Source organism: Phalacrocorax carbo, chromosome 4 (assembly GCF_963921805.1).
Source record: "Phalacrocorax carbo chromosome 4, bPhaCar2.1, whole genome shotgun sequence".
In the NCBI taxonomy this organism is placed as follows: domain Eukaryota; kingdom Metazoa; phylum Chordata; class Aves; order Suliformes; family Phalacrocoracidae; genus Phalacrocorax; species Phalacrocorax carbo.
Window position 1 is genome coordinate 72,314,783 of NC_087516.1, and position 25,806 is coordinate 72,340,588.

Below are 25,806 nucleotides of genomic sequence, written 5' to 3' on the forward strand. Positions count from 1 at the left end.
GCCTACATACTATCGCATGAGAAGATTCCGATTGTCAAGAGCTTTATGTTCAGACGATGAGGCAGATATGATCTACTTGCCATTTCATCAGCATCTCAGCCTAGGTGCAAAGAAGGAAATTCAGTCCCAGTGTGCTTCACAGGAAAGCTTTGTATTTTATCTTATTTTTATTATTTTCAGCTAAGGTAAAGCTTGTACGCATCTAACTTTGAAAAGACTTGCAAAGTTTTATACAGCAAACATAAAAGAAGTGTCTTTCAGTTTTGTTTTCTTTCTAGGTAAGGGTAGGTAAATGTCAAGAAATCTCTTTAATTTCATATTCTAAAAAAGAATGATTTATGGAGAAGAGAAATCAAATTACTTACCTATAATACGAGATTTTTGAAGGTAGTTCCCTGTTTCCCTGAAGGTAACACTGAAAGATCTGTGATGATTCACCAGTTTGTACTACAAAGTTAGGAGGCAGAAACTCCATTAATTATTCAACTCTATTAAGGAAAAGCAAGATGATGAAGAAAATTAAACATAGGATACGTGGTAGTGAAAAGGAAAATATTCACCTCTTCCTCACCTGTCAAAAATCCCCAGAAGTTTCAAATGAGCAAAGCCGGCGGGCTGAGCCTTCCGGAAGAAAAACTGCTAAATTCAGGGAAGGAGAGTTTTTGAAAGCGTGATGCCATTACTGGGGATTCTTGGGCTCTTGTATGTGAGGACATTGGTGCCCAACCAGGCAGGCATTTGCGTCTTTTTGCATGTAGATGCAGGTATAAATCTGGCCATTCATATAACAGAGCTTTGAGGACTACAGAAACTTTCCTGGCGTTTAGTGTCCTGAGCAGCCCAGTTCTGCAGGCTGAGGCTTCACGCTTTCAGTGTAAACGACAGCTTCAGCTCGCATAATTTAGCAGCCTTCTGTTCACCCCAGGGGAACAAAATGTATTTACTAAGTACTATCCCTTAGATTTCAGTGACCACCTGTACACAGCAGAAATGTTGTGGGCACATAAAAAACGGTGTAGGAGGAAACGTGTGCGCGTGAACCTAGAGGTAAGGATCACAAATCCATAATGTAGAAATCTAAATGCCTATTCGGAAGCACACAGGTGGGAAAGTTTAAAAGCAGAGGGGGTAGAAAGAAAATGCAGGTAGTACACACATCAATGCTGAAAGAAGAGTCTTGCTATTTCTAATTTATTGAGCACCGAATTAGGATTTGAATATAAAAGATGGGACTTTGAAACATTAACTAAGGCAGTTTCAACCAAATTTAAACGACTGGTGTTTTATGGAAGGTCTGATGGTGTTCCTACCCTGAAGAAACTGGTGGAGTTCCTTAATTCCTGGGCACATACTGACACTGAAATGGGGAAACAAAATCCTTATGACTTGTAGTTAAAAACTCTACAGATAAGCTTTAGGTGATCACTTCTCAGATAAAATAACTGTGTAAGCCTCTCTCTTATACACACTCTGTCTTAACTTACATCATTCTATCTTTAATGCGTCCAACATAATGCATCTGAACATCTGCTTGAATGCTCCATAATTTTAATTGATTATCATAGATGATTAAAAGGAAGGTATAACGATTACACATGTCGAGAGAACATGATCTATATTTCTTTAGATCTGTAGAATTAGCTTGTCCGAAAGGAACTGTTAAAAACAGTCTAATAAAACCGTAAGATCAGTTCCTAGAAGTGATAGTTAAATCAATAACATGTGCAACCTATTATTCTGGTTGACATAAGCCTTGAGTAGTCTGTCAGCAGAAGGTTATGCTATGAAACATAATTAAAGAAAGATAAAATTGATTACCTATCTACGTCTTGAAACTGGAAAGGTATTTCTGATGATTATTGAAATAGTGAAGTGTTTAATTTATCTTCTGTTTGCACCAAATCAGTAGAAAAATCTCTTTTGCAATTTTAATGTATTACTCCTAAATTTGCTTTTATTATAAGAATGTACTTTTCCACTGTAAGAAGTGGTTATGAATAGATAACTGATATTCTTTGAAAATACCAGTTTGAAATGTATAGTAATGAAATCAGATGAATACTTCCTAACATATTTCTGTGCTTATTTTACTGTATCTCTGTAAGAGCTTTCCATGTAAATTAAAACTGTAGAATAGTCATAATTGTTATTTTTATTTTTATTTAAGAAAGTGCTCTTCTAACGTTTACAGGGCAACAAGAACAAGGCATGTATCTTGCTGGCATATGTCTCTGGGATGATTTGGATTATAATGGGTCCTGAATAAGAGAGAATCCCTACAGTGTTACATCTGACAAAGCCGTCATATGGATCTATGTAAGATGTCATTGTTCAAAGCCTATTTATTTTTCTTTTTGGAGAAAAGAAAGTCATTTTATTGGTCTTTATGCAGACATCAGGGTTAGATTATCTGAGATGTAGTTTCAGATGTACCTCTGAAGACACTGTGCAACTTTAAATAGGTCAGTTAACTATTGTACAGTTCAGTTTGCCTTTTTGTGAAAGGAGAATAATAAGGTAGATAAAGACCTAATAACACATTATAATAATATTTATATTTTCAGTGGTGTTGCAAGGCTTTCTTATATAACATGCCTCAGTTACACTGATGTTATGTGGCCACTGTTACAGAACTATGATTATTCTATGTCTATAACCAAAAAAACTGCCATATCGCGTTCTCTTTTTATTATACATTTATTATACATAGTGTAACTTCAAAGATATCAGCGCAAAGACATAGTACCCATGTGCCCTGACAGGAGAATAGAGCTCATTGTATATCATTCCCACCTGGTGCTTCTTCTCTTTATAACTTTGTTTGTTGGGAGAAGCATTAAAATGATCAGAACGTAATCATTATTCAGCATCATAATCAAGAATCAGCTTTGCATAGGAAGCTTGCCTAATTTAATCTTTTTGAAATCTCTTTTAAACTGCTTTTTTGCACTAAATGAAATGAGTGGTATTTCAGTGAGCCCCATTAGTTCCATCATTTCAACTGCATCAGAGTGGTTAACAGCATACATCACGCAAGACTGGGGGAGGGAAGTAGAGCTAACAAATATTGGTTCCTAGTTTCTTGTTTTCCCTCGCCCATTTATACCATACTGATAGCCAATCCTAGCCACTGAAGAAAATAAAGTATCAGGCACAAATTCTGGCAGATAGTCAGCCTATGAATTTCAGAGCTGTCAAGGCTGCATGTTTCAATCAGTTTTGACATCTCTTGGCATTTCTCTTCAGATTCTGCTTTCTATAAATAATTCCCTTACTTGGGTGTTATTTCTAGTTCATTGCTGAACATATAGCAAGAATGCTTCTCAACTTTTACTATGGCTTTTCTTTGTCTTCACTTTTGAATCCTGTATGAACAAGAATTAAAACTTACTTGGCATTAAAATAGTCTGGTACGTTCGGATGAAGGAACATATGTTGCATTTTAAATAAAATTTGGAATTCTGACACTGAGATCTTGGAGAAATTACCAGCATCCCCTTTTATATTTGACATAGTCTGAGTTTCTTCTCAGCATTTGGAGTGAGCTGGCAAATTAACGGTCTCCGTCACAGCAGGAGAGCCTAGGGAACGGGTTACCTCCCCCTTCCATACTTTCCCCCTTGGCTCAGAGAAAGGTAAGTTATGGTATGATTTCCCTGGGCACCCGTTGACCTCTACTGGCCCTGTTGTAGGTTGTAGGGAGTGCAGAGAAAGCAGCTGGTGCTTTCCCCATAAAGGTCCTTTAAGATACCACCTATTTCCCTAAAGGAAGAGGGGCAGCTCAGCAAGACCAATTCATGCCCTCATGCCTGGTATTTCATTTGACCTGATCTCTGGAGGCTCTGGGGGCATCTGGAGAAAAAGTCCACCCAGTGACTTCCTAGGACACTGTGGCTGTTTAAACCTCTTCCCACCCAGCCTCCCCCCCCCCCCCGATAGTTCTACCTTCCTGATTTCTTCTCCTTTCTGAACTACAGAGAGGCAACAGGAATCGCTGACTCTGTAGGAAGCATTCTTTATCATAGCTGCTCCCATCCCAAGGAGTGTGTCAGGCGATCACCAGGCTCTTCAGCTTCCTCACAGAGAATTGTCCTGGCCAGGATGACATTTCAGTCTCTCAGTGAGGGTGGAAATATTCTACGTCTTGAAGTATTTCTGGTATGTTCACCTTCCAGTGTGATTCTGCAGTGAGTGGGAACAATATCCATCCTTTCTTGTACCCCCAAAAAATGGAATAAGATAATTGCCCTGGGAAACCAGTAAGTGATGGTCCTGATGAGTCTTGAATAGTACTAAGCCTCTGAGAGGGGTAAACTGTATAAAGATAATTAAAGGCTTTTCACACAGTTCTCTGAGCTCAAATCTTTTCTAGCAAACCTGGGGTTTTTTCTTGTTGGTTTTCAGGGGCTTTTTTCAAGATTGCAGGTTTGATTGATAAAACCACCTCTGTTATTTTCCACTCTCAAGGTCATTTTACTTAACTAAAGAAAACTTGTAAATGGAATGAACAGATCATGCAATAAAATGGATTTCAGTTAAACCAAACTGAAATTTCTTGATAGAGCACCATCAACAGACCATTATGTGGTCCGTATTTTGACAAATGCTCCTCTGTATTTTCCTCAGTAACTCAGATTACAATATAATTACCAGCAACTCTGCCATGTCTACAGATGTTTTTAAGGATAATAAGCAATTAAAAGAACCATTAAAGAATGATCAGATTGCCTGGGTGCCAATAAGTAGGTTTTAATAGAGAAAAATTCAGTACAAGATACATGTGAAGAAAACATTCAAGCTATGACGAAGGGACCTTTCTGAGAAAAGGGATTTAAGAGTCATCAACTATAAGCACGCTGCTATATAAGCTTGCCATTGCAAAAGGTCTAATGAAGTCTTTAGATATACAGAAAATGATAATTTAACACTGAAGAATGTATACACAGTGCTAATAAGATCTGTATTAAACACCTAGCATCTGTGTCTTGTTTTGAACAATACGAACAGTTCAAAATGAGCATGGAAAAACATAAGGAATCCAGCAAAGAAAAAAAAAATTCTCATTCTAGTGCAAGAGTTAAAGTGGCTCAGATTTTTGTCTTGCAGAAAAGAAAGCAAAAGCGATCATCCTGTGTTACACAGTCATGGAAAAATATTTGAGATTAGAATAGGGACAATGTACGGAAAAAGCTTCACAGCCTCACTGAGAAAAGCACAGAAAGCTAGAAACTGTTAGAAACTGTGAGCCTTGCAAAGAATCTAGCATTTCTGTTTTAGCTAAGGCATGCCTGGTTTAGCTAAGGCATGTCCCCAAAAGTTCATTGGAATACCTCAACTGAAATATCCCTGTTGGAGTAATTTCAGTAATTAATTACATCCTATGTTATAAGCATATCTTATTATTCATCTGAAACTAGATTCAACCTTCCATCCCTAGAATTTCCTGTGGGTTAGCACGTTAATTGAAAAATAATCAAAAAACCTTCTTCTTGAGTGGTTGTCAGAAGAGTATGCTTCCAAGTATTTCTTTACTTCCCTGCTGAAAAGCAGCTATTTTTAACTTCAAATCACTCTTGCAGTACTTTCTTGAACTCATTTTAAAAATACAGTGAAGCTTGACCCAACAATTGATAATGCTCTCATGAATGTTACAGACCGTAGAATAGTAAATACCTACTTTTACTCCATATTCTCCTGGGTTTTTGTCCAGGAATTCTATCTCACAATTTTAAATAAGGAGCTTGGTTTAAACCTGTGACGCTACAGGTCTCCTCAATAAGTGTGGCTTATAATCTTGTTTCAAGAGAAATATTGATCCATATGTATATAACAACACATTGGAAATATAGAAAATTTGATGACCTAGACAATTCTGTAAAAACAACCGGTCTCATCAGTTTACCCCTGCAAAACTACAGTTCTCTGTAGAATTTAGTACTTTGTTTTAATGCTGTGGCCCAGAGTAAGGCTGCCAGCCCAGTGCAGCCAAATGCTGTTTTCATTTAGAACAGTACCAATTTGACCTATGACTTAAGGTAATAGATATAGATATTGGCTAGTACTGGGCCAAGAACAGATAAATGCAGAAGCTGTTAGAAATTCTCCCAGCAGATGGTTTCCTGTGTACAACTACTTTTTAAGATCTTTCACTCTATATTACAGATATCTGCTCTTTAGCATGATCAGGAGAGAAAAAGAAATGCACTTACTTGAAGCTGTTAAACATACGTCCTCGCTGATCCACACCAATGGGGACTGTATGTCATTCTGCTCAAGCTATACTGTGATTCAGAGCTAAAAAAAATAACAAATACAGAATCTTTAACACAAATCTAGAAGTTGTAGCTACCATGTTTATTTTCAGCTATTGATCTCTTGCCTATTTATGGAGCTGGGACTATGAGACTCTGCAGAAATACTTCCTGCCAAATCATTGCCAATAGAATTAGTAGGAAAAGATCTTTTCCTTATTTTTTAAAAAAAATAAAAGAGAGGGAGAGAAAGAAAATAAAATGCCAAAAGCTTTTTGCCTTTTTTTCGCCCCCCCCCCCCCAGTGGCTGGAATTCTTTTAGCCCTTTGGCTTGGAAACCTTTTCTTCCTCATCAATTTGCCTCTGTAGATTTTTCACTGCTGGCAATTAGCAAGCAGAAGAAATCCTGCTGAGGAGAGCAAGTTAAAAGGGGACTTAAGAATGACTGTGCCTGGGAAACAAGCAGCCAATCTGGAGCAGCAGACTTCCAAATTTCAAATACACACATTACAGAGATGAACAGCCAAAGCAACCTCTCTTCTTAATTCCTTTTATCCGGGTCTCCAATCTGCTCACAGTAGTATTTAGTCCAAAACTTAGTCCACTTCAATGGGCTTGGAAAGGAAATTACTAAGATTCCAGCATTCATTGTACCCCCAAAAAAGAACAATTTCGATAATGGTTCTCTACGTCTGGATAATAACCAAATGGCACTTTTCACATCCAAACCATTTCAGTCTGGCATCTTCCGGGAAGCCCTGATGTCTACAGATGAAAACTAGAACATATACACAGGGGGAGAGCTCTTCCTGCTGCCCAGCTTTCACTGAAGATGTTTCCAGTGATTTCAGGAAATCAGGGTAGTCAGTCTTACGTGCCATATTTATGAGGAGGAAAATAATCTTACAAGTATGGATCAGCTTGAGTTCTTTCCTTAAGGTCATAAAAGCTGTACAAACACAAGGCATCAGAGAAAAAATGTTCCCCAAGTGCAACTCCATTACAGCTGCTGTTGCAGAAAATGCATTTTTTGAACTTTCAAAAATCATCTTAGTGTCCCCATTCATGAAGCCTGCATGATATTTTAACAGTGTGAATAAATTACAATGACTTTAGGTAAATTATCTTAAAAACATTGTCAGAACACTCTTAAATAAAAGATGGCTTTTCAAACAGAATGTAAAATGTGACATAATATATTACCACTAAGTAACAGTTTTTTGAGGGAAAGCAAAATCCAAGATGCAAGTGTCTCTCTAGGAATATTCACTTCTCACAAACAAAATCTAAAAACACAGAAAACGTTTCAAAACCCAATTAATTTCACAGCTTCCAGCATCAAAAAAACCTGAACATACTTCTTCAAGTTGCCTGGTTCTTTTTCGTTTGGCTCTAAGCTATCAAAATGCAACAAGACCTAGGAAGAATTATGCATATAGAAAAGTGAGATAAGAGGGGTTTTTACTAGTTTTTAAAATAAACTAAACAAAAAGAGAACTATCCAAATGACACAGGAATTCACTTTGTAGCTGTTCCAGCAGGCTGGCATCTATAACTGCAACTGTGTTTTTGCACTCGTGCTCCCGCCTGCTCTCCTGTTTTGAACAGTTTCTTGCCTCCCACAGCACTGCAATCTTCTACCCCAACCAAATCAAAAGGCAATCAGAGCGAGACCATTCAGTCACCATGCTTAACTGTCACACAGTTTGGAATGATTTCTCAACAGAGATTTTCTAGCAACTCAAACATTTTATAAAGGACTGGACGGTACTGAAGTATAGGTATGTAGGGTGGTGCTGAATTACTACATTTAATTTCTGATCTGAATTTGCATTATGTTTTGAGGTATTTCCATCCAGGGCTTTGATTTTGGAATATTCTTCACAATTTGTTTAGGCAAGTGTAAATTACAGAACAAGATTTCCCAGTCTGTAATTCCATTATAGTTCAGTATTGACATTTTGGTTGAAATCCTGCCCTTACCAAGTCAGTGGGAGTTTTTCCAGTCAACTTCAGCAGGGCCAGGATTATCCTTCTTCAGCTGTAATTAGCATTGCTCATTTTGCCTCATTTACATACTCCATTGTCATATTATTATCCATTTTCAACAGATGAGATTGCATGTACACATAAACCTATAAATCTCCATCCAGTCATTTAATCTTTTTCTGTCTTTGAAGTGAAGTCACTAACATAAATCGGGGCAACTCTGTCTTATTATCTAGTCTACTGAAAAGGTGATGGTGAAGAGGCAAAAAAAGGGGCTTTTCACTAAGTGAAAAAATTAGTTATGGCAAACTAGATGTAAAACATGATATCCACCACTCCCTGATACAACATTGTTGCTATGAGCAATGTAGGGACTAAGTATTCAGCCTTATTCCACTCATAGATTTATCTTCTGCTCTAACAAGGATGGAAGTGAAAGACTGGAACACCTAGGAAGGTTTAACTGTACACATCAGGTAGGAAAAGCCCTTCTTTTAATGAACTGGCATGTTTTGTGTAGGAGGCAAGACAGTCTTCCCAGGAATGGGCAGGATTCCTGCCATGGAGTGCTGCCAGGACAGTGAAGTGTTTCCTTTTCCCACCACCTCATTTATAGCAGGAAAAAAAGAGTTGTTCTCTTTCTGTGGTCTTACCTTCTTTTCCCTATGAATTCACTAGGCCCTCAGAGAGAGTCAGTATAGATAAAAACTTACCAGCAAACCTTTCCAACATCTACTAATTTGATTTTCTGCCTTTGCAAAAGGCTTTCACAGATGGGTTGGATGGGTCAGGCGTGACTGTAAAGGCTCCCTCTTGATCTGATGGGCTGAATCTCATGGTTCTAACTTTACTGGTCACTGTGTAATTCTGCATTTCAGGAGCATAACCAGACCAATGGAAATTAATCCTGCCTATTAAAAGTTGGATCTTTTGAGCACATTTTTGGCTGAACATCTTTCTCCCATTTCATTCCGAGTCACATCTTTTACTTCTTTGCCACAGTTTCGTACAATCTGTCTTGTTTTGTGACTGTGTTGATTAAAGACAGGCAAATACATATCAGCAGTGCAGAACTGCCTTGCTCCTGCAGTCATCCTCTGCCGCAGGAAGAGTGAAACAGCATGGCAGCAAGACACCCTGGTTTTGTCTTAGCTGTCCTGAAATGTTCAGAAGAGTATTACTGGTGGCAGGCAGGCAGTTCATCTGCTTGCTTGCACAAAGCTCGCCAGCACTAGGAGCCATGGATGTGCCATTCGAAAGCCCATTTCAATAGAGAGTCAAATCCAGTTACAATTCAATGGAATGCTTCAGAGGTGTGTATCTGTGTAGTATAGAAGATGCAGACAACACTCTTAAGTGGTCAACCTATTTTAGGGTTTTTACCTCTTGAATAGCCAGAAGGGGGTGTCCATGTGTAGTGTAAACTGAAACCCCCCCCCACATTACATACTATAATAATATATCAGCAGGATTTGCAGCCTTTGCCACTTCAGTAACGAGCACAAAATTCTCACTTGAAGTGATACAATCTTGGGACACCAGGTCAGCCAGTCTTCATATTAATCCTTTGCTCCTTATTTCAGTTACGAGCAATGAAACTGAGAACACATGTAAAAGATTGAGATAATTTCTTCCCAGACCACTGTCTTAGCATTTTTCACGGTTTTATATAGCATTTTATCTGTGTTTCCATCATTTCTTTTGGGGAATCAACAATGCAACTTGCCCATTTATGAATGACAGTGGTAGCGAGATATATGATCTTAGACCACTGTATTTTAAGGTTCCAAATGACTAGTATAGTATGGTTAATTTTATAACTAAAGCATGGCTAAATGTTTCAATTATAAAATAAATCACACTAGTTTAAGCCTGCAATAAGAAGACAATGCTGCTTTTATTCCCTTTCAAACTAATATTTGCAGTGACTCTCTCTAGTGCCTCACTGCTTCAGAAAGTTTGAGTAGTCAGAAGCATCTATTCTTATTTTTTTTAAATACAGGAACTACTTCAATTAAACAGGCTAAGCTCACACAACATACTCTATAATCATTTCCATGACATGTAGGTTTTTTATTTGTGTTAGAGAGAATCTAATTTTGCACAATGGAAGTTCCAAAGGAGCATTTGCTGCATGTTCAAAAACTGTGTAATGTGTAGACGTGGCACTTCAGGACATGGTTTAAGAGACATGGAAGTGTTGGGTTGGGGGTTGGACTTGATGATCCTAGAGGTCTTTTCCAATCTTAATGATTCTATGATTCTATACGACATGCAGTTTTGGATTTGTCTGACCATTCATCTGAAATTGCCAGCAAACACCACTGGAGGGGGAATGGTGTGTTGAACAGGAAGATACTCCTGTTAAATGGCACATAGCTCATCCTAGTTTTTATTGGTTCTCCTGAAAGTGTTGGAGATAGTAAGAAATCAGCCTGTATTTGCTTTTGCTTTGTGCACACCAAATAGAGAGAGGCTGAGGCAGTCAGGGGATATGATATTAAAAGTCAAATTACAACAAAAAATCACAACCAACAGTTCTTTATAGCAGTCAAAAATTAAAAGCAAATAACAAAAGCATTCCTTTGGCGCCTTTGATTCAGTAAGGTACTAAAATACGTTCATTGATTTATGCAAAATAATAGATCCACTGCAATTGAAGATGAAGTAAAATTACGCCCATGCTTAACAGCATTAAACTGAGTTCTAGCTTAAAACATACACATATTTCTCCTCAGGAAGATGCATGTCCATCTTTAATTGCATGTAAATATATAGATATCGGTGTTCCTCTACAATTAATTATGCTGATAGAGACTGGTCCTGGTTTTGTGCATACCTTACTAAAGAAAATCCAAATTACTCTACCTTTATGGATTACAGTAGGACAAGTAAGATATCCCATGTTTCCATCTTGTCAGCACTTCTCAGGGATTTTTCTTTCTATCATCCTTTCCTTCCTTCCAGTGGGAAAGTTCCTTTTCATTAAAAGCAACTTATCACTGGAAGTCTAAAATACAATCCTATGAAGGCCCACAGAAAACATACTTCCTTTAATTAAAGCTGAACCCCGTTGCTGTTTTTTTTGTTAAGTGACAAAAGATGTAGATTTATTTATTTAATAGGACGTTGAGAGACAAATTTTCCTCTTTTCTTCCTCTGGGAATTGTTTTATTGTTTGCTTCCTCTCTCTTGCCTGCTTGCTGTGTAATTTAAGACTGATGCCTCCCTGTGGGAAACAAAACTTGATCAGAGAACAGCCTGCACTGCCACCTAAACAAATTATGTTTTAGTCACTGCTGATGTTGGCTCTGTCATAATGGAAATGTATAATTAATGCCTTTGCTTTTACTGCTTTGGAAAGAGAACTCCCTGAAACCGGTTCAAGAGGGGGAATTTTAGGACTGCACCCTTTCCCTTTCTAACCGTTACCACAACAGATCACTACAGCTGCCTCTAAAAATGAATGATGGGGTCCCTGATCTCTACGGTTATTTATTCAATCTACAGTCAAGGCATTAAATAATAAAAATCTGCTGTGCAGTAAGAATTTGGCAAGGAGCAAGAGAGGAGGGAAAACTCAGTAACAGGTGAAATCCCATATTTCTCCTTTTAGAGGAGCTTGAAAAGATTAAGCTATTTCCATTAGCTTCCTGCAGAGTTGCAAGCAGTGATAATAGACATGTGCTAATTTCACTCTTGCATTGTGCGATGAAGCAGCATTTTAGATCATCTTTCACCTGTGACATGACTCCAAATATCCCCAATTAACAGCTCGCTTTTTATTTTCGGTTTTTGTCGTTGAATTTATAGCAATGGCGAAACATCTGGTATTATAACTGCAAATAGTCTCCATCTTCTCACCTCTGGGACGTAGTGTAGCTTTAGACTATTTATACTTTGATCTAAAATTCTAAATGAACGAATTATTCTGCTGTAATAGATCCTAAGTGACACTAAATGGATGGCCTCAGCTTTTTCTTTCCAAAATGGGCAGCTCTCTCACCTCTTTCAGCTACTGCACTGCATGAAAAGCTCAGCACAATGAAATAACAGCAACGCAATTTTCAGGACTGAAATAACCTTTGATTTCTACAAAGACACGTACAGGCCAAAAAGTGGCAAAGGCAACGAATGCAGTAACTGTGCTTTAGAGACATTCTCGTGTCATCGGTAACTCAGCATTTTTTGGGTAAGTTTATTATTAGTGTGTCCAGAGCTGTACAGAAACCAGAGTGAGGAGGGGAAGGTATCCATCCTCCAAAAGTCATGATCTAGATTGGCTGAAAACACGCTGAAAATAGGCTTGGCCTCTAAAATCCAACTGCTTCTGTCTGCCATTTCCTTGTAGGATATTCCTAGATATCATTCCCATACTGCTTCTTATTTCCACAAATGTTGCATTCTGAAAATCAACGATTCCATTGTTTGCTATCACTATCCAAGTTATGTATGTAATTATCATCATCGTCATCCTATTTTACAAAAGAGAAAGCTGGGGTACAGGGGCTACATCATTTGCTAGACGTCTTATATAAGTATTCTTTTTGTCAAAGTTGGAAATAGATTGGAAGAGTTTGTAAAGTGCAGGCCTTAAGCAGATGTAAATTAGGTTACTTATTCTAAGACCATAAATAGCTAAGATGAATTCAGACAAGTCTTAAGTCTTTCCCCAAATCTTCTGACTTCTGGTCTTGTAACTGAATCACTGAAGTAATCTTACTCTATTTCAAATCCAAAGAAGCAGATAGATATAGCTGCGCAGTGTGACACTGTTCATTGACATGCCTGAAATTATGAAACTTATCTTAAAAAAAAAAAATTGATACAAGTTCAAGCTAACAATAGTTCTCCCTAAGGAGAACTAAATCTAAAATAGCACCTCCCTTTTAAATGCAAAAAAATCACTTCCAGATATTAGTTTAGGAAAAGTAAGTAATTTTTAAAAGAATCAAAAGTCAGCCAAAACTTTTCTCATGTTTTGAATCTGATTTTTTTTTTTTTTTTTTGCCAGTGAAAACTTTCCTACTTTCCTTCATTTCCCTCTGGCTTTTTAGTATTCTACTTTCTGTTTATGGACTAGGACCTCCTGAGAAAGCAGCTGGGATAGAAGAAGAACAGGGTAGAAGAAGAGCCATCTTATTACTGGCCTTATTCAGACAAGCCTAAATCATCTAAAGATTATAAACCAAGAGTGAATTACCTTTCAGAACCTGAATTAGGCTGGATTCCAGTCATCGTGTGGGACATGACTGCATGGGACAACATCTTCCGTTCAGGCATTCAGAGAGACTGGGAAGAGGCTCGGCTGCTTGCTCTGGCACAGCAACTGACATCCTTTGGGGTGCGGGCGGGACAGGACCTCCTTTGCAGACCACTGCAAACCCATTTCTCCTGGTCCCTCTGGTTTTCCCCCTTTCAGTTGCTGATAAGTCATGTAAGCCCATGGCAGCTGTCAAAGACTGATGTTTAGGGTACACATAGCTGAAAATGGGTTAAGCCTTTTGGTGGGGTGACAGAAGCCCTTTGGGGTGTGTGTCATGCCTACAAACACCCCAAGGAGGTGCTCGGTGGGCAGGACAGCTGTGATCTGGGTGTGTCCTGAAGACCTGTCTCAGCAGCTCACACACCGGGGGGGGGGCTGGCATGGGTTGTTCTTGCCCAGCAAGGCGGCGCAGCCCTGTCTAATGCCTCTTTTCTCTTCTGCAAGAGTAGCAGGTTGGTGAAAACGAAGCTATTTATAGTTGGATGTGTTTGGAGACAACAAGACCACAAGGCATATTAAAGTACAGAGAAGGCCACTTGGCCCATGCTGCTTTCCTTATTAAAATTCTCTCCTTGTTTCTGCTCATACATCACCTCAGTTGGCTCCTTCCTCTGAAATGATGAGCACCAATAAACAGATATTGGAACACATGGAAAAGACTAAAGAGAATGCCCTGCCCCAAGCTGAGAGTTTTGGGTTGTTTATGATGATTTCCTCGCAGTAGAAACTTCATGGTCATTAGCTATTCAGCACGGCAGAGAGGCCTGCATCTCAGAGCCTTCAGCATGAATAATATTTGGGACCTAAAGTATCCAGAACATGGGAACTTTCCACTGAGCATTGAAAAAAACAGCAAAGGAAGAAAACTAAGAGGAGCTGTGAGGTGAAACAACAACGGCTGTGAGAGTCACTCATCACCATCAGAAAAATCGGCGCGCATCGGAACTGGCACCTGTAGGAAGTGACTGGCAGGTGTGTTAAAGGCCACGGAATCTCTCTCGCTACACAGAGTGCAACACACATCAGCAGAAAAACACAGAAAACAAGTAAAGCCAACAATTATATGCATATACACGCATACATGAGCAGAGAAGGAAGTGTCTCTCTGAATGAATGTTTGAGTAATTGGGAAGTATACAATACCCCCGGGTAACCACATTTTTCTGAAAATCTATTACTGGAAACCCTGTTTGCTAAACTTAACAGCCTGACATGGGATTCCTCACACACATCACTGCAGGCAGGCGAACATACGAATCCCTTTGAGGTCTTCATAATGCTGTCAACAGATACCCCTGTGTTAACCTTCCTCCTGCGCAGCTATTTTTGTTCACCTCCTTAGTCTGTAGACACTAGTGGTGTAATTTATTTTAATTATTTGTTTTCAAGTTGAATGGCTACAGTCTCTGAACAAGAAATATCATTAGGCTTCAGCATATCAAATGGCATTATAAAGACGCTATTCATTTTGGAGCCATGCTAAGAGGAAGTTAGCTTTTTCATTTAACATATTGATAGGCTGAACATATTTATTTATAAAGCTAGCACACCAACTTATGTAACAATAAAATGTATTCTATAATATTGTGGCAGAGATCTTCAGATAAGAGCATTATCAAAAGAGAAAAATACAGAGAGAGGAAATATTATAGCACATTTATCATTTATATACCTTGTAAGGTTAGGACTCTTATCTTTCTCACAGTTGTTTCACTTGAGTGGTACAAGGATAAATGTATTACATTGTACCTTTGCCTTCACAGTTATGCATTGTGCCATCTTTCACTCACTATGGGCAAAGGTAGAAACAGAATCATGCTACAACGATCTGTCTTTTTTCCACATTAGGTTCCATCTTCCTCCCTGTATGTACTACAGCACTTGCAATAAATTGCTTAATATACGTTTAGCTGAATTTGCATCTATATGTTATCCATAAAGATAGTTCAGAAAGTTGTGTTTCAGTGTAACTGAATATCACCGGAGAGAAGGAAATGAAGCTGAAATAAAAATATTGCGAGTTGAGAATTGGGACTAAAACCTCGAGATGATTGCGCAGAACCACTGTGAGGTTCCTTTATTATTTTATAATTAGAAGGAAAGCACGGACTTGAAAGTTAAGACAGAGGGGGGGAAAAAAGCAGCTAAGAGCTGCAGCAGCTGTCTCAGAAGACCAATACCAATGACAGTACCTTCTGCTGTGCCCTCTGCCTCCTGCTGCTAGAGGCAACCACTGTGCCTTCTTTCCCTCCCTAGGACCGGCTGCATTTTCTGCACTAGGCGCAGGAGTGTTTGCGAAAGGTGGTGACGAACAGCTGCCCAGCCAGGGAGGTAGGCAAGGGAGTTAGAGGAGCTTCCACTCTTTCACTCTTGTAAGCTTACGCATGGGAGTCCCTAATGTAGACTACTGGGTTGTTTTAGTATGTAAACCCTTATTTTCCTCCGTATTTACGTATGGAACAGGATTCTCTGAGCCACAGAGTGGAAATTATGTGTTCCGTGCCCGTTACTGCCTGAAAGGCCAGTGGATTTATTTTCCCTTGTAATACTACTGTCTATCAATGTAACACCTTCCACCTGAATCCCTAATGATACTTGCACAATTAAATGAGCAAAATTTTACATTTTTCTAAAATATTCACAACCTTAATTTTGCAACACATTCCACGATTTAATTGAGTTCAGCTTGAGCCCTACACCCTCTTTGCCTCCAAACACTGACCAAAAATTGAGATGGCTATCTCTTGAGAAATACCTCTTATGGTAGAGCCTATTTTCATCCTTAATTTGTAGCTAATGCCACCATAGTCCTGTTTTCATTCACAGAAGCCAAAGTGCTTCATTTCACACTAACAAAAAGTCTCTCCAGTGGTTTTTTCCTCTCTTGTCCTGCATACTGTCTATGAGCAGCGCAGCTCTAAGGAATACATTATTGCTGCTGCAGGCCACTCCAAATGATTCTGAGACACCCTTTATATCATAGCCAAAAACAGATGAAGAATTGGGTCCCTTGGGATTCAGGCATTACCCTGTTCAGCTGAAGCCATTCTCACTTGGTTTGTCTGAAAGCGATTTTGCATTTTAATTTTTAATAATTCTTTAATCCGTCTGAAATGGGGGAGGGAGAGCAAACAAAACAGAATCCCTCCTTCTCTCCTTTCTGCCTTATTCATATTCCCATTTTTTTTCCTAAATTCCATTTTCTCTAGTTTTAGAAGCTATTGGTTGAATATATTAGTACTTCTTTACTGTACTTTGAAGTACTATGAACTCGCACATTATTTTTTCCTATTATTGCTCTATTTGTTTTAGTAAGAAAATCTTCTGTGAAGATACCCTTTTATTACTGCACTGAAAGACAGAGGCACATAGGAACGGCCAAACTAGAATTAGGGTGCCCCTGTATTCTTCAGAAAATCTCTCCTTTTCTATTTCGCCTCCTTCTTCTTGTAATCTAACTTTTCTGTGCCATTTCTTCCTACTGTAAATTCTTTCATTTCAGCAGATTTCTTTATCGCACTTTGTCTTACCATGGACTAGTTGCTGTATATTCCTTGCAGAGATGTGTGTATATTACTGAAACTCCCTCAGAACCTCGAAACATTTTCTTTATTTTAAAAGCAGTCTTATCTCAGTTTCATAAAGAAAAAGATTAACTTTAGCTCAAAGCTGCTCTGTGACAAAAAGTCTCACTTCTAAATGCATGAACCAGAGAGAATACACTGAAACCTCTGCAGGTAGCCATTTTTTGCCAGAAATTTCAAAACAAAAGCAGTGACAAAATACAAATACAGAGGGGGAAGTTAAACAACAAGTTTAGGACAAATGAGATCTACTTCAATCTTCACAACTTCAGAGCCTGAAAAATTTGTGCAGACTGAGCCTTCATCTTACACACAATTACATGTAATCTTAAGAGCTGAAATTGAGAGGATTAGTTTACTGCTAGTTCCAGCAAGTACTAGCAGCCTGATTGTATTTTCAGGGCACTGGTGGGCAGCAGCAGATGGTGGTCATTTCCCTGGCAGGCCGTATCGGGGATAATTACCAGACACAGTTCCAAGGTTTATGATATTATAAACCTCTCTTTCATTTCTCATTCTCTGAATGTAGAAAGTATGGCCCTTTTAACTCCCTTCCTATTGATTTTATGCTAGTGTAACACCTTTGCCTTCAGTGATTTTGAAATGATTCAGTAGTGAAGTAAAACAAGAAATAGACCTTCTAAATCAATAAAAATAATAAAAAAATACTGATCTTAATGCTGTTCTTATTTTTTTTGCATTTGAAAGTGAGGAATACCCTTATGTTGATTAATGAAATAAAATGCAATAATTACTAGCAGAATTTGCTGCATTGAGTCCTGGCAGAATTCAGTACCACAGCCTTTAAAAATTGCTGATGCTTAAGATGACTCTGAAATAAATTAGCCTGCAAAATAACTATACCTACAAGACTAGTAATACTTGAAATGGACCAGCCAGAATGCCGAATGCCTGTTTTGAACTGGACTAGGTGATATCTTTTAGTTTAGTCTAATTTGGATGGACTGTACTACAAAAAATGAGGAAGATAAAACTCAGGCCTTACAGAGTCTGCAGGATAGATGATAATGCAAGTTAGAGCACGTGGGTCAAGATTGTTCAAAATGTTTTATAGCAAGGGGACAGATACTAACTGAATGATGTCTCTCAAGTAACAAAGAAGAGACTCACTTTTGTCATAAACTTAATTCAATGTGGTTAAATTGGCTAAGTCAGAACTTTTAACCCATTTCAGAGATTCAGTTTCTGAGTGGGGAGTTTTACCCAGTCAGTCCAGAAGGACCTTGAAAAGCTTCAGAATCAGGCCTACTCATGTCCAACAAGGAAAAGCAAAAAGTTCTCCACTTAGGGCTGAATAACCTTGTGTGTCAGTACAGGCTGGAAGTCAACCTGCAGAGTGCCAGCTATGATGGAAAAGGTCTGGCAGTTACTGCAGATGCCTTGTTTAAAATGAACTAAAGAGTGTGCTCTCACAGCAACAAGGCAAACTACACATGCAGCATTACGAGGGGAACAGCCAGCAGAACAAGACAGATTGTTATACCTATCTAACTCAACATTCGTGGAGGCTCACCTAAAACACCATGGCCAGTTTTGGGACTCTCCAGTTCAAGAGAGACGTTGAGAATTTGGAGAAAATCCAGCAGATTACCAAGACAATAATGGCCCTACAGCACACAGCTTGTGAGGAGAGACTGCAGAAGCTGGATTTGTTTAGTTCAGGGAATAGGTGGCTATGCAGTCTGCAGCTACTTGGGGGGCACTTACAAACATAACGCAGCCCAGCTCTTCTTATATTGGTGGCTACTATAACATCCTGGAGGAAAGGGTTCCTCATCAGGAGAATGGTAGTGGTAAATATTTACCCATCATGAGTTCATTTATTCTCTTGGTTACTAACCATGTATTAGCAGGCCAGGGCCAACTAGAACAGCAAAATTTTTTGCTGAAAGATAGCCCAAGGGGAAAGAGATATGCTCAGAGCTTCCACCTTCTAGACCTCTAAGGTATTTGGTACTTAATAAGAAAGTGTAAGAGTGCTTCTTCTGTCTCATATAGAGGCTGGAGAACTGCAATTTCACACTTGTAGTTGATGGCAAGAAAGTAATACACAATGGAGTGAAAATTAATTACGCCAGCTTAACAGAGTAGGAAAGATACAGGAAGGACACAGAAAAGAGGGATATTAAAAACAGAGAAAAAGAAAATAAGACTAACAGTACCAAATTAACTAATCAGAGTAATCCAGGCATCTTTTTTGCATCTAGTCAGAAAACAAAGAAAGGGTTAACATGTTTCATCTAGACCAAGTGGTTTCCAAAGTGTATGATATATTGCCATGGAGATAATCCATGCTGTGAGCCCATTACTGTATCATCTCTGATTTTGTTTCAGGTATGGAAAAACTATACCATCTCACACAAGTAGGTGTGTTATTACTGGGGGGAGGGGGTGGTGAAGAAGTTTGTTGTTTTGTAGAAGCTATTAGAGAAAGTAAAAAACGTCCCCCTATCTCCTATCAGAGGCCCTCTGAGACCTACTTAGGGAGTCCTGTCACAGTGACCTCCCGTGGCCATTCCCTTCAGATCTTGCCAGAATTGCTCCTAGGCAAGCTCAAAACCAAGGAGAAAATGAGAACTGACAGAAGATACTCTTCCTAGAAGTAAATATATTGCTTCTGTGAAGCTTCTATCCTTTACTGTCCCTGAGTAATAAGCGACTTGTCCTGAAGCATTCGCTTGGCTTGTGAAGTGCTGTAAGAAAATGAAAATGTGGTCTGTGAGATACTAATATTTCGTGAACCAAGGAGTGAGGATCATTCTTGCCCTCTGATTAATCCCTCATGCACTGCTCTAGTCCATTAGAGACATAAAGGTGCCTTTAACAGGCCTCTGAGCAAAGTGCTTTATGCAACGTATTCCCTGTCCTTGACACAGAGACAGGGAGTATCTTAAGCAGTGCCTCCGACTAACACAAAGTATTCAGAAATAGAGGAATGCCTCCAGGGAGGTCTTTCTGCCAAGAGAAATTAGAGCAGCTCGTGGTTATTCTAACTTATGGGGGAAGCTGAGATGTGCCCAGGGCTGTGGGCTCGGAAAGGTGCCGACCACGACCTGTGCTCAGGCGCACTGCGTGGAGGAGCTGTGGCAGGAGGTGCCCAGTTCTGCGCTCCTGTGACCATAAGTGCATCCTGGTGGTCCCCGTGATCGTTGCAACGCAGGGCGGGGTTTAGCCCCTACTGAAATGAGGAAGGCAGGAAAACTTTGGAAAATTATTGTACTAACCTTTTTTTTTTTTACAGTTTTGGTGCAATTTACACCTCATTGTGTAAGACTGTATTAAAAGTTACTGAGAACTGTTAGTTGTTTCACATAAAAACAGGAGGGGTGCTCTGCGAAACAGAGAATATTACTTACTTAGCATCCCTCAGACTATACCAAACAATTTAAAGAAGGGGACAAATGTTTCAAATACACTTTCATTTCTAAGTCAGACTGACACAGAGAGCAGCACGCACTGCCTAATGGCATTGCTAGGTTACTGCTCAATACTAAGCTGCAATGCATTGGCTAACTTTTTACAAGAGGGCTTCAAACATGGGTGGTACAACGACCTTTGTGGGCCCTGCCTGAAAACATTTTAAAGTACACATGCTGTAGGGCATGATCTCCGTATGATCTTCTCTGTCATTTTATTATTGTCTTCTTATAAGTCTTGGGAACTGTAATTTTAGTATGAAAGATCTGCCTATCCACTCAAATATAACAAAAACTGTGCAATGAATCTACAGTGGTGTGGATGCAGAGAAAAGTAGGAAGGCCTAAAATAGAAAAGATGACTTGTTATGGAAAAAAACAATTCTAGAATGTTAACAGATAATCAGAAATTTTGGGAAAAGGGGAAGGAATAAAGGAAGAAGGAAAAGAAGATTCCTCAATAGTACCTTTCCTAGAGTACTATCAAAGATTACCTTGATAACAGCACCAATTCCTCATGCTCACCAACACAAGAAATAATAAAACCTCATAAGAGTTACAGACCTGGCATGTTTTGCTTCAGGAGTAGCCTATCTGTTGGCATTTTTCAAGTTTGTCACTTAATATCTTTCCGTAAGCATCACGTTAAAACGGAACATTTGAGTAATAAGACTATTCCCTCCCCCCAGTCACCCACTAAATATTCCACCAAAGCCATATTTCTCACAAGTATATTTCCCTTCAAAGAAGTATTTTACACCAAAGCACTCAGAATTGTAAACAGTAAAAATTTAAACTAGTAGGAATCTGCTCATCTCTGACATCCACAATTTTCTTGAATTTAGGATATATTAACTTCTGCCATATTGTATGGTTACACAGAGGATCTTCCAGAAACAATTTTACTGTTGAAGCTGGAAGCCAATGTCAGGAACTCAGTAAGTGTTACTGTTTATGCAACTGAAAAGCCTGTTGAATAAATGGTCCTCCGCAGTGCTGTTATACTTCTCTATTTCTGTATGCCAACTATGATATTTTCTGAAGTATATACCCTCATGGTATCTAATCACTGACAGTCAAACACTCCACTTAGGTATGGTTCCAGCAGTGCATAGGAGCCATAAAGAAAACTTAATGAGCTTCCTGGGGTTTGCCTATTATAGAGAAACACCCATGTGGCATATAGCTGCTTGGTGCTAATTCTGAAAGAAAAAAAAATAGGTGTAAAATCTAATAGAGGGAGGCCTTGCACCAATGGGAGAAAACTATCAAGTGCTGAATTTATGGCAAACCTTTTTAAAGTGCTAACCTGGAGATTAATGAAAAGATCTGAGACTTCAGAAAATTTCTGCACTTAAATTAGTTCTTTCACAAGGAGTATGGCTAACAAAGTTCTTCCTATAGATTTATGACTTAGATCTTTATCCCCTGTCCATCTCTACCCTAACTCTAGTTCTTTCCTATGCATTCCAATATCTATCTTTCTCAGTTTTGCAATATTGAGTCCTTCCTCCACATCCTCTAACCTGCTCTCCCATCCCTGTCCCATCTCTCCCCCAAAACTATTAAGAAAGAAGAAAAAATCATGAGTCATTCTGAGCCATAAATATTTTGAGTAATTCATCTGGCACATCAACAAAACAGATCAACTCAAGCTCCCTTTATTTTTCCCCTGATTCTCATCACTAACATAACGTCCCCCCTCAAGACAGCTGCTGAAAATTGTAGGCAGTTCAAACCTCTGAGAAGTTTGAAAAACCTTTTTCTCTCAAAATCAAACTGCTTAATAGGTTGAAAAATTACTTGGGGGGAACAGAAAGGTGTTTGCAGAACAAATACAACCAGATGACCAAGATAAATAAGCCTAAATAAAAGTAGGCAGCCAAGAAATCTGGTTATTAGCATAACTTTCAAGTACAGACGGAGGCCCTTCCTAAACAAAATTTGTACTGTATTCCCATCATTCCTGAATTTGTTACTCAAGTTCACATCATTGCACCTTTCTGTGGACATCTTTCTTCCAAAACACCCCACGGTTTTTAGAGATAGCTCTATATTATACCACAGCTGCTTCAGCGCGGTGGTATAAGAAGCCAGCATACCCAGGGAGCCACTGGCAAGGTTGTGGGCTCAGTGGAAGTGGGACTTGATTCCATAACCAGATCTCAAAGAGGTTGTATTAGGACCCAGCAACTACTGGCAGTGAGCCGCAGCATGCCAGGTACTGCAAGGGGAGAAAAGGTGGCTAAAAACACGCAACACCTTGAGGGCCAGCAAGTGGCTGCAGGCAGGGCAAACAGAGAAGCCAGGTGCCCTGTCCCAAAGTGCTCGTTCCCTGCTACACTCAGATGAGCTGAACATCTCTTTCTTGTTCCTACAGTTTGCTGCATCTGCAGAGTGATGTGAATGGTTGTTTTTCACCTCTTAGTGCTGCTAGACCTGGGTGCTGCCCCGTTCCAGACAGACTGCTCCTATTTCTTCCCTCCTGTTTTCATTGCCCTCCCTTCAGCAGAATGCACAGAGCTGCACCGCCGGCTTTACCAAGGGTGACACATTTAGAATTCAGTATTATTCACACAGATATTTCACTTAATGCTGTTTCCATCCTCTCCTTGCTGCGGATATCCCCTTCAAAGTAGCATTGCATCCAGTTTAGGACACAAGTGTTGGATGGTAGCAGTAGCCATGCTGCCTAATTAACAGAGAGCGGTGCTGTTGCCCCATCCCTATGGCCTGACCTAGCTTGCAGGGAAGGAGCATAAATTAATGGGCACTGGATACACCTGAAATGGGGGCACCTCACCATTTCTAGGCCCAAGTACATGCTGGGCTTCCTCCACCCTGCACACAGTGGGTCAAGAAGTGGCAGTGCACAATCTTCACACTCCTCGACTTCAGTGGGAAGGAAACTGAGGTGTGTATACAAGAAAACTGCAGTCTGCTCAATAAATCTTCTGAATTGGACTCCTATTCGTACCTAGCTTTGAAATACCTGGTTTGAGGTGTACTGTAGATACAGTCATTCCTATAGGATCATTTAAGGATCCTCTATACTTTTTTTTTAGGGTGTAGGGGGAGTGGGGTGGTGGTGGGTGGGTAGTACTAATTTTCATTTTATAAGCAAGAATTTGCTTCTCTCTTTACAAGCTCCTTTTATTTTACTGCCTTTCTTCCCTACTCAAAAATGCAATAAAAAGAGCAAAACCACATAAACACGAGAAACATCATAATAATTTCTTTAAAGCTTAAATGTTTTAAGAATTCAGACAGGGAAGGATATGTATATTTCATGAAGTTTGCAAACATCACATTAGATACTCTCTGATCAAAATATGTTGTGCTTTATGCTGAGACTGTCTGGGGTGGAGCACTTGCTATTATTTCAGATGTACACTCAGACTTTCCTACTTAAACTGAGATTTAAAGTTTTCCAGTTCCCCAATCCCACAGGCTTTCATATTTCAGTGATGAATGGTATTAGCTACCTTAAATTGGCTTACGAACCACCCAAGAATTATAAACTCAGATAGCAGTTGTCCACCTATGATCTATGTTTAATCAATTGGTGGGAAAAGCTTTGAGATTTGAGACCACTTGGTCACTGTGCAACACTTTCCTGCTGGAGAAGCAAGGAGAAAAATTAAATAATCATTAAAAAGTAACTTTAGATAGAGGCAATCAGTTGAAGAAAAACAAGTACAACGTATCCTGCAAATTCAAAGTGATGCTTATAGAAACTTAATATTTTTACAAGCTCAGAAATATTTGTGAAACTGCTGTAGGTTGGAGTAATCAATAACAATTAGAATAAGTTTCTGCTGTTCCAGCAAAATATGAGCATACCGTTGTTCAGCTCCATACCAATGCAGAGTTACTACTGACACTATACCAAGAATACCAGAACACTAAGTTAATTAATTTTAACAATTTTGAAAATATTTATTTTAAATTGCTTTTTTTTCCCCCATCCCAAGTAAGTAGCTATAAATTAAGAAACTTGTAATAACTCCATGAAGTGATAGTAAGATTTCTTTGTCGTGGCTCTCTTATTATCTCTAGCAACTTCTTAAAAGTCTTGAAGATTAGAAAGCTGCTTGTAAGGTTGTGTGTAAGGAAGCGGCAAATCATCATTTGACATACTTAAGATACAGTCTGGGGGTGGGGTGTAGGAGGTATGCTCCCTATTGCAGTAGGTAATTTATCTGGCTTTTGTCTTGATGTTTTTTTCATCAAATCAAATGTAATTGCTGAGTCACATTTGTACTCAAAAAGCATATTTAGCCAAAGTCACCTCTACTTTTTAAAGCCATCCCTTTTCTCTCATATAACAAACATGGCATTCTATACTTTACCCATCTTTGTGTGAAAAAAAAATGGGGAGGACCAGAACTGTATATGGTGTTTTCCAAATCTGAATCTAAAAATGACTAATAGTAGTCAAGAAGAAACCGGAAAGACTGCAGAAATGCTGATTCTTAAAGACAGATGGTATTAGAATTAGAGTAGACAGACTAAACAAGAAGGCAAAAGATAACCAAATAATCTCATTCGCCTTTTTACATGAGCAGTCCTGCTGTGGACAATGGGATAAATCATACCAGAAAACCTAAGTAACATTTTAAAATGTTGCAATCTTCTTAAAAATTATTACGAGAAATGTTACCATTTTCACACAGACACATGTGTGAGGAATGTAAGTAAAATCTGAACCTAATCATTCTTAATAGAGACTCTGGAGATGCATCATTCCCCCCATCCATTTCTTGACCTTCATTTGCCCTGAAAAACATTCCAGGTATGCATAATAATTTAGCTGGTTATCGTAGGCTTTAGTGATATACTTCAGCTCCTTTCACTGCCAAATGTTACAGTACACTGTAAACACTGAAGTACGGGCATATTTACCTTATTTCTTCCTTGTGTAGATGATTTCTGAATTCTCAGCACCTCTACACTTATGACTCACTCCATGAGTCGGTCTTCTGAAGGAACAACCCAAGACACGTCAAGCAGAAACTGTGCACAGTGAAAGGAGCGGGCATATTGCTTCTGGTTCCCCTGAAGGTATCAGGCCTGGGAAGAGCAGAGAACTGCATGACATTTCCTTTCAGAAATAAGTGGTGTTACCGGTTTGGCCAAGAGCAAATCTTTACACCAGCTCTACAAGGACCCTGGCCCATGTGGATTGCAGAGCCTTTCCATGCGATACCTTAAGGATTCTGTTTTGAATACTGTTTCAGGATCATATGATAACCTGATCTTAAGGGTATACATGCAGT

The 25,806-nt window shown here is 39.1% G+C and overlaps 1 long non-coding RNA gene across 1 annotated transcript; it reads right to left on the reverse strand.

Annotated features, from left to right (window-relative positions):
- Positions 1-371: 371 nt before the first annotated feature.
- On the reverse strand, positions 372-25,597 carry LOC135313294 (uncharacterized). The gene is made up of 3 exons (XR_010372912.1): positions 25,433-25,597; positions 6,210-6,294; positions 372-488 (listed from the first exon to the last, which is right to left on the reverse strand). It is a non-coding gene; the product is annotated as an uncharacterized LOC135313294 (long non-coding RNA).
- Positions 25,598-25,806: the final 209 nt, after the last annotated feature.